Here is a 9835-nt window from a genome sequence, read left to right on the forward strand (position 1 = left end):
CTCAATTGCCTCCGAAGAAGCCAGCCTCTAATCCCCAGGAGCCGAGGAAGGTCATCCCGACCCTAGAGTCTGGACGGTTCCTACTGATCCCCCTTTTTCGACCTCTGGCGCTTCCTCTTCCCCTACATCAGCTAGTCCTTGATAAACCACTATTTTATGGTTTATCTTGTACTCAATTGAGTGGTTTTTATTAACTCTTTACCCACTTATTCATACTATTTGCATGGTTTTATATTTCCTTCCTAATTATGTGTTTAGATTGAAAACATGCTTCTTTGATCTTATATTTGCTTATTATTAATCCTCTCTTATTACCATTAGATGCCTTGATATGTGTGTTACGTGTTTTTATATATTATAAGGCATGAATGGCTTGGAGGATGGGAAGAAAGCATGCAAAAGTGGAAAGAATGCAAGAAGTTGGAGAAATTGCTAAGCTGTCCAGCCTGACCTCTCTGCACTCAAACGGCTATAACTTTAGCTACAGAGGTCCAAATGACGCGGTTCCAGTTGCGTTGGAAAGCTAACGTCTGGGACTTCGATTTGATATATAATATGTTGTAGTTTCCCTGATGCTAGGCGACGCGACCGCGTGATCCATGCGGCCACGTCACAGTGACGAAAATACAGCGTGGCAAAATTCGGAACCAGCGAATTCTGGACTGTTTCTGACCCAGTTTGCGGTCCAGAAAACACAGATTAGAGGCTATAAAGTGAGGGACTACATCCATTCATGAGAAGGCTTACATAATTCACAATTTTAGGAGTAGATGTAGTTTTTAGAGAGAGAGGTTCTCTCCTCTCTCTTAGGATTAGGATTTAGGATTTCTCTTAGTTTTAGGAGTAGCTCTCAATCCCAGGTTCTTTATTTTTATTTATTTTTCTAATTTAATTTATGAACTCTTCCATGTTACATTTGATATCTTTATTAGTGCTAATTTGAGGTATTTTCAGATCTATGATTGCTTTCCTTTATTTAAATAATTTAGATTTTTCCCTTTTGGCTTTGGTTGATTTATTGGTAACGCTTGAACTGTCAAATAAAGCAGTGGTTGAAATTGGGAGTTGCTCCAATAACTCTAGTCTTTCCATAGGAATTGACTAGGACCTGAGGATTAAGCTAATTAATCAACTTGATTTACCTTCATAGTTAGAGGTTAACAAAGTGGGATTAAAACCCAATTCTCATCGTAATTGATAAGGATAGGACTTCCAATTCTCCATACCTTGCCAAGTGATTTTATTGTTATTATTTTATTTTACTGTCATTCAATATATTCCCGCCTTACCTCCTAATAAACCCCAATTTACAACTCATAACCAATAATAAGAACATACCTCCCTGCAATTCCTTGAGAAGACGACCCGAGGTTTAAATACTCGGTTATCAATTTCAAAGGAGTTTGTTACTTGTGACAACCAAAACGTTTGTACGAAGGGATTTTTGTTAGTTTAGAGACTATATCTACAACGCGACTGTTTTTATGACATTCTTTACTGGCAAAAATCCTAACGTCAGTCCTCCTCTCAAGAAGCAAAAGATTGTTGGGTCTGATAATTTGAATGACAAAGAGTTCGATGGTGTAGCCTTTGCCACAGAATTGATTGCTCCTCATGGTAAAGCTCCTTTGGATGATGTCTCCATCCTGCATCATCTCGATTTTATATCCAGCAACAACATTCGGATGGCCTATCTCAGTGCAGCTTTATCTCGGGTTATCCAGGAGTCCCCTGTCCATGCTACCATGGCCTTTTTGGAGGATGCCAAGGCTGAATATGATAGGGTGAAGGGTCTGAAGGATGAGCTGGATGCTAAGGTTGCTAAATTGGAGATTGATGTAGAGAAGGAAAAGTTTCGTGCTACTACGGCGGAGGCAACTGCTAACCTGGCTGGGGAGACGGCTAAAAAATACAAAGAGAGCTATACTCAAACTTATGGCGAGCTGTTAGAAACTAAGGAGAGACTCCAATCTACTCAGGACGATTATGTGATAGCATGGAAACTTGTCTCTCAACTATTTTCGTTCGGCAAGTATACCGAATTGTCGTCAAGTAAAAACTCACAATAGAGTGAGGTCGAATCCCATAGGGATTGATTGGTCAAGCAACTTTAATTAGAGGAATGTTCTAGTTGAGCGAAGCAGAATTTGGTTTGAGAGTTGCAGGAAATTAAATGGCGGGAAAGTAAATAGCAGAAAATGTAAATGCTGGAAGTAAAGAGCTGAAAGTAAATGACGGAAAATAAATTGCAGAATTGTAAATGGGAATGGGGAAGATGCTCATGAAAGTAAATTGCAGAAATTAAAGAGAATGGGTAAGATCAGAAATGGGGATTCATTGGGCTTAGGAGATGTTGCATTCTCCGGATCAAGTTCATTTTCATCTCTTCCTCAATCAATGCATTCATTGATCTCCTTGGCAATCTTAAGTGATCGAATTCCAATTCCTTAGTAATTCAATCTCTCAAATCTTGATCAATAGCCAATTCCTTGGTCAATTGCTCATGAGAAGAGATGAAGTATGGTCACTGATTATACCACATGCATTCCCAAATCAAGTGTTGGTAGGATTATAGTCACCATACCCAACCAAACCCAATTTGGTCCAACATGAGAAAGTATTTCTAGCATGATCTCTTCATTCCTCTTCCAAGGTTCAGAAGAGATCCAAGTAAGAATAGCTTCTTTTCCAAGATAACTACCCAATTGGATGAAGATTGAAAGCTTTCTAGTAAAATCAAGAGAAAAGATAGAAGAAGAGTAATAAAAATTAGTATTGATCCATCAAATTACAACAGAGCTCCCGAACCCAATGAAAGGGGATTACTTGTTCATAGCTCTAAAAATCGAAAACAAAGATGGAAAATACAGTATGAAAAGTAAACTAGAAGTGTAGAGAAAGTAAAATATTACAGAGAATAGTTCTCAAAATTCCTCACTCCCCGAAGCTACTTTCTAATTCAAAACTACCCCTATATATATTACTCTTCTGATCTTCTAGTTGATTCTTCAAGTTTTGGATATGGGCCTTTGGATCTTGAGTTTGAAGCAGTTATCTTTCGCAGTGGGCTTAACTTTACTTGCAGAGAGAAAGTGTGAAGTAGGCAGGGTCTTTAGCTTAGGACGTTAGTGGCGTTAACGTTAAGAGAGAGTGTGGGTTCGAGAACGTTAGTGACAATCACGTTAACTTAGTTAACGTGGCTCTTAACGTAGGCTTGCCAATTCTTTGAGAACGTTAGTAGACACTTACCTTTGTCACTAACGTTCCAAGATGCCCCTACTTCCCACATTAGAGTCCACGTTAACTAAGTTAACGTGGCTTCTAACGTTGTAATGATAGCCATCTCCAACGTTAGTGACAAAGGTGAGTGTCACTAACGTTGGCTCATCATTCTATCCTCGACGTTAGCTTCCACGTTAACTAAGTTAACGTGAGAGTTAACGTGGCTCATAGTGGTTCATTGTGGCTCATTCCAACGTTAGTGACAAAGGTAAGTGTCACTAATGTTGGCGATCACTTGCTTTCTCCACGTTAGCTTCCACGTTAACTAAGTTAACGTGGCAACTAACGTGGCTCATTGTAGCTTGGCCAACGTTAGTGACAAAGATGAGTGTCACTAACGTTGGCTTCTCTTTTGCTTCCCAATGTTAGAGTCCACGTTAACTGAGTTGACGTGTCTCTTAACGTGGCCACTTATGAGCTTGGTCCAACGTTAGTGACAAAGGTGAGTGTCACTAACGTTGGCCTTATTTCGTTCTTCCATGTTAGAGTTCACGTTAACTTAGTTAACGTGACTCTTCACGTGGGCTATGATGGCTTTCGAGGATGTTATTGGCGATTACTTTTCTCATTAACGTTGCAAGCTAGCTCCCATTCCACGTTGGTGGTCACGTTAGTTAGACTAACGTGGCTGCTAACGTGGCTCTTTCTTGCTTCCTTTGTCCTAAAAACAAGCGATACAGTGCATCAAAGTTCTAATCCACATCATGAGACATGCATCATCCAATTTGTCATCTAATTCATGCAAAATTCTCATGAAATCATGTAAAGTGCCCAATGTATGCATAAATCTAGACTAAGTGAAATTCTACCCAAAACTTGCTTATTTCCTAAGAAAATGCATGAAACTACCCTAAAACAGTAAAGAAAAGGTCAGTGAAACTGGCCAAAATGCCCTGGCATCATTATGCCGAGCTCTAAAGCGGATCCTTGGTACAGGAGCACCACAGACACATCTCTCAAGTTTCAAACCCTTGGTGCCTAGCCTTATTCTTTATTAACTTTTCTTTCTTTTTCAACTCTTATTGTTCTTTTCCCTTTTTTCTTATTAGGATCTTGATATTTAGCTAGTTTCATGGGGTGTGTTTCAAGCATATGATTCAGGACAGATAGTTGTCTTCCCACCCTTGTTGGTGAACCAACTTAGCTAACTTATGACCACATCACACACTAAGGAACTTACTCCACAATATGAACTCCACTCTGGTCTTTGATAACACACATTCTCTTTTTATTTGATTCAAAAGGAGACAAGCAACATAATAAGCAGGATGGAATTGAAAACAGGCAACTTGACTAGTATCATAGACCTAGGCAAGTAGAATACTAAAAACATAATTGAAAATCCTAAACTATCATGGAAGCATGTCCTATTTCATACATGATTTTCCTTATTTAATGCTTGAAAAAGATGGAACAAAGAGGGAACTCCACCACCTTTTACTCATGGGGTTGCCCATGTTCTTCCTCTTACTTGTCCTCTTTGTGTTTCTCTTGAGTGCTTGTACCCCCACTTCCCTTGCCTTTTCCAATCAACTTCTTCCAAAAACCAGCATCTTCCATCTTCTTTTTTAGTGTTTCCTTCTGCTGTTTCACCTTCCTTTCTTCTTGTTCTACAAAATCTTTTTGGACCTCATCATATGTAGGGATGTCATAGTGTAGATTATGCATATGACTAGACATGTAGTTCAATTTGGCTTGAGTGTTTATGTTGAACTCCTCCCTATGTAGTTGCCGTCCTTCATTAAGTACACTGAACTCATTGAATGCCTTCGTCTGAGCTAGCTGGCGTTGGTTGAGTTCTTGAAGGCACTTATCTTGACGCTCTTGCCTTTCAAACACTTGATTGATGGCTTGAGTGAGCTGGGAATAATATTCCATTTGCTGTTTCTGCCACTCCCCTTGTTGATTCATCCAATTAGAAAGGAGTTCTTCTTGACGATCCATCCTTTGAGCTTGAACATGCAGTTGTTGTTCTTGTCCCTCCATATAACTCCTTGCTAGTTCCTCAATGGCTCCATGAATGTGATTCAGGTTTATGTTGGTTGGGTCATAATATTCTCTTTGTTGGTGTTCTTCCTGATGAGATTCTTCTTGGTGGGCTCCTTCTTTTGGTTTTCGCTTTCCTATTTGAGGTCTTCTTTGTTGTTGGGCGGGCGTAGTATAGATCAGACGCTGAAGTGTAACTAGCCTCCCAGGGTTCACCCAGTCTGGATTGCTATCCTCAAAGACTACCTTGGCCTTTGTACACAATCTGAGAATGGTGCTGGGGTACCAAAGCCTGGCACCCGAATCAACCTTCTCAGCTGACTCTTGAATCCCCTCAGCTATGAGTTCATGCACATTGATTTCTCCATCCTGTACTAGGCAATGTACCATAGTCGCTCGATTAATATTGACCTCTGAATTATTTGCAGCTGGGAGGATAGACCTCCTCACGAGTTCAAACCATCCCTTGGCTTCCGGGCTAAGGTCTCCCCTCTTGATGAACCGGGGTCTCTTATCCGCATACCTTTCCTAGTCAGCTCCTATGACACATATGTCAGTCACTATTTCTTCGAGTTCATCATTGTCAGGGCTCTTATTTATCCTTGCATGATAACTAAGCTCATCAAAATGTGGTGATTTCAGCTGAAGAGTTCTTGTTATAGCATTTGGGCTGAAGTCCACCTCTCTACCTCTTACATAACTTTTGAAGGTTGGGGCCTTGGTTTTGTCTTCTCTAACCACATTTGCATAGAACTCTTTGATGAGGTTTGCATTGATCTTCCCCTTTGGGTTCGTGAGCCTTTGTCACCCTCTTTGTTCAATCTTCTCTCGAATCTGTGGGCATTCATCCTCGTTGATTTGGAATGTTAACTCAGGCAGTATCTTTTTGAGCTTTATCCGCTCAAATTCCTGTTCATGGAACGCAGTTTTGAATCTCCTTTCATCGAAAGGGACGCTCTCTACCGGTTCTTTCCTCTTTTGCCTCTTGGAGCTTGATGATGCCATAAGTAGGAGTTGATGTGTGAAGGTGGTGGAAGGTATGGATAGGTGAGGAAATTCGGTTGGGTTAAGATTTGGTGCAATGAAGGGGAAGAGTGTTTGGTTTCGAGACTGAGAAGTGTGGGGAGTGAAATTGGAACGTTAAGGGTGTACTTAGTGCAAACCACTTATATAGGGAAGTGGTGTGTGGATGAAAGGTGTGGATTGATGGGGTTGGTGTATGATGCACGAATGGGGTTCTGCAGGGGATGAGCACAAGGATCATCATCTTTATGAGGGAGATTAGTTCGGTCTTCAAGGGTCTCATTCTTTCAATGTTGCATGACACATTTCTCAATGCATTTCCCCTTGAGACACGTGTGTACTCTCCCTTCATGAAGTGGCCGAGCCCTCCTCATTCGATTGTCCACTCAATTTTCCTACGAAACAAGAAAAAGTGTAATTATTAATTGTGTGGATAGTGGCGGCAAAATAAAAATGGGAACAACTACCACCTTTTTTAAGTTTTTTTTTTGTTTATAACTAACTAAGTAGTATTCATGAACGCCAACCAACTGATTAACTGAATATCTATGTATGCAACATTGGCAACACCAAACTTAGTTTGGTGCCATGTGGTGTAAAAGATTTGTTCAAGGCCCCTAAGAGTGACATGATATGGGTTACATTGATATTCTCTTAGTGTGCCTTGAACACCAAACTTGTTCTTCACTATATGTTGCACACAAGGATTCATTCAAGTCCATGTCAAGTTGATTTGAAATCCCTGAACCTTGCATTATTAACTACTTTTAAAAGCATGTAAATCATGGGTTGCCTCCCATGAAGTGCTTCTTTAGCGTCACTAGCTTGACGTTTTGCCTTTGTCATGGCGGTTGGTAATGCTTCAGATCTTCCCTTCTTGTAGTAGACCTATATCCATTGGCTTCATCAAGGATCTCTACATGTTCTAGAGAGAGAACTCTGTTGATGGTAAAGACCTTAGGTAGCTGAGATGGGATGGTGGGGAGATCGGGGGGAATAGCTGGGAAGTAAGCTGAGATTACTTTATCCCCTGGAGAGAAGTCCTTTGTAGGGATCTTCTTGTTCCTCCACCCCCTTGGTGCCTTCTTCTTTGTCCCTTTTGATGTTTCCTTGCTCTTTGTGCCCTCTTCTTCTAAGGGAATTTTGTTACTGGTCTCATATGACTCTGGTGGTTTAGGTTCCTCCTTATTTTTCTTGAGCTGTGACAGCTGCTGATTGCCTTGTTCTTCAACCAAGTGGTTTCCCAGAGGTGTTGGTTGTGCTTCAGTGCTTGCCTCCTCCCTCAGTATCTCATTATGATCTATTTCTTGTGAGAGTTTGAAGACATTGAAGCTGAGTTGTTCATCATGGATCCTCAAAATTAGCTCCCCTCACTCCACATCTATGAGTGCTCTGGCTGTAGCTAAGAACGGTCTTCCCAATATGATTAAGTGAGTGTGACTTTCTTCCATGTCCAAGATGACAAAGTCTGTGGGAAGGAAGTATTTTCCCACCTTCACCAGCACATTTTCAACCACTCCTACTGCTTATTTTTGAGTTTTGTCAGCCAGCCTGATAACTACATCTGTGGGTATTATCTCATTGATCTGCAGCCTTTTCATAAGGGATAAAGGCATTTAGTTGATGCTTGCTCCCAAATCGCAGAGTGCTTTATCAAACATTATTTCTCCTATGGCACAGGGGATGTGAAAACTCCCTGGGTCCTTCCTTTTTATAGGCAACTCTGGTTGAATGAGAGCATTGCACTCCTTATTTATCACTATTGTTTGTCCTCCCTTGAGTGTGCTTTTCCTGGTCAACAGCTCCTTCATATACTTAATATATGAGGGCATTTGTTGGAGGGCCTTGATGAATGGTATGTTTACATGGAGGGATGCAAACAGGTCAAGAAACCTTGAGTATATTCTCTTCTCTACAGCACCATTGAGTAATTGGGGAAATGGTGCATAGAGTTTCAGTAGCTCCTTCTGTGTCAGCTCTTTTTGTGAAATTTTGGGTTCTTGGTGATCCTTTTCCTGTTTCTCTGCTGATGTCTCTCCAAGTTGTTCTAATGGCTTATCTTGCTTTTCCTCAGTCTTCTTATTACTTATAGTAACCATCTTGCAATCTTCCCATCTGACTTTCTTTGCTTCACCTCTCGGATTTTTCTCTGTGTCACTTGGGAAGCTATCAGTAGGTTTGGGAATCTTTTCAGATAAGTATCCCACTTGAAATTCCAGCCTCTTGATGGTGTCCCCCTGGTTCTTGATACTAGCTCGCAACTCCTCTTTGAATACCTTATTATCTTGAATCTCTTTGCATATGCCTTTAAGTAGAGTCTCAATTTTGGAGAGTCTTTCTTCAGATGATGGTGAGTTGAGAGTGGATGGGTGAGTTGGGTCATTTTAGTTTCGGTATGGATGTGGAGAGGTGTTGTTAGGGTGGTGTTGATATGATCTCTGTGTGGAATGTTGGTGAGCTGCATGGTTGTTGGGGTTGTGACGTCTCTGATCTTGGCTTTGATCTTGTTGATTTCCCCACCCAAAGTTTGGGTGATTCCTCCATCCAGGGTTGTAGGTCTTGGAGTATGGGTCATGGTTCTGCCTGGGTGAGTTTCCAATGTAGTTGGCTTGTTCTTGCTCATCCTCTGCCTCTGCATTCACTCCCTCTTGGGTTGCTAATGAGGTGGTGATTGCTGCTACTTGGTTCCTCTCCATCTTCTTGGTGAGGTCAGCCAGCTGCTTGGTGATAAGCTTGTTTTGGGCTAGCAGTGCATCCACATTGTTTAGCTCCATCACTCCTCTAGTATTGCCTCTTTCAGAAGCATAGAAATAGTCATTCTCTACTACAGTCTCAATGACATCTATGGCTTCTTCAATTGTCTTCTTCTTGTTCAGAGATCCCCCAGATGAGTGGTCTACTGCCTTCTTTGATTCATAAGAAAGACCTTCATAGAAAATGTGTAGCTACACCCATTCATTGAACATATCTGGTGGACACCTTCTTGTCAGGTCCTTAAACCTCTCCCATGCTTCATATAGAGTCTCACCATCTTGCTGCCTGAAGGTTTGCACCTCAGCTCTCAGCCTGTTGATCCGTTGAGGAGGATATAATCTTGCCAAGAACTTGTTCACCATCTCTTCCCAGGTTGCTAAACTCTCCTTTGGGAAGGATTCTAGCCATTTAGATGCTTTGTCCTTAAGTGAGAAAGGGAACAGAAGTAGTCTATAGGTGTCAGGATGAACACCATTAGACTTCACAGTATCACATATCCTCAGGAAGGTGGTTAGATATTGATTGTGGTTTTCTTGGACACCTCCTCCGAATGAACAATTGTTCTGAACAAGGGTGATGAGTTGTGGCTTTAGTTCAAAGTTGTTGGCATGTATGGTTGGCCTTTGGATGCTGCTTCCACAGTTTCCTGGGTTTGGGTTGATGTAAGAACCCAGAACTCTTCTCTCTTGTCCAGCCTAATGCGCTGGACCTTCTCTGCCATGGTTGTGAGCCTCTTCTTCATGATGGTTCTCCATGTTTTCATCCATGTCTGGTTCAAAGTACTCCTCCT

The 9835-nt window shown here is 41.3% G+C and overlaps 1 non-coding gene across 1 annotated transcript; it reads left to right on the top strand.

Moving 5' to 3' along the window:
• The first annotated feature begins 9252 nt into the window (after positions 1-9252).
• On the top strand, positions 9253-9359 carry LOC112774450 (small nucleolar RNA R71). The gene has a single exon (XR_003188941.1). It is a non-coding gene; the product is annotated as a small nucleolar RNA R71 (small nucleolar RNA).
• Positions 9360-9835: the final 476 nt, after the last annotated feature.

The sequence above is a fragment of the Arachis hypogaea genome, chromosome 18 (assembly GCF_003086295.3).
Source record: "Arachis hypogaea cultivar Tifrunner chromosome 18, arahy.Tifrunner.gnm2.J5K5, whole genome shotgun sequence".
In the NCBI taxonomy this organism is placed as follows: Eukaryota; Viridiplantae; Streptophyta; class Magnoliopsida; order Fabales; family Fabaceae; genus Arachis; species Arachis hypogaea.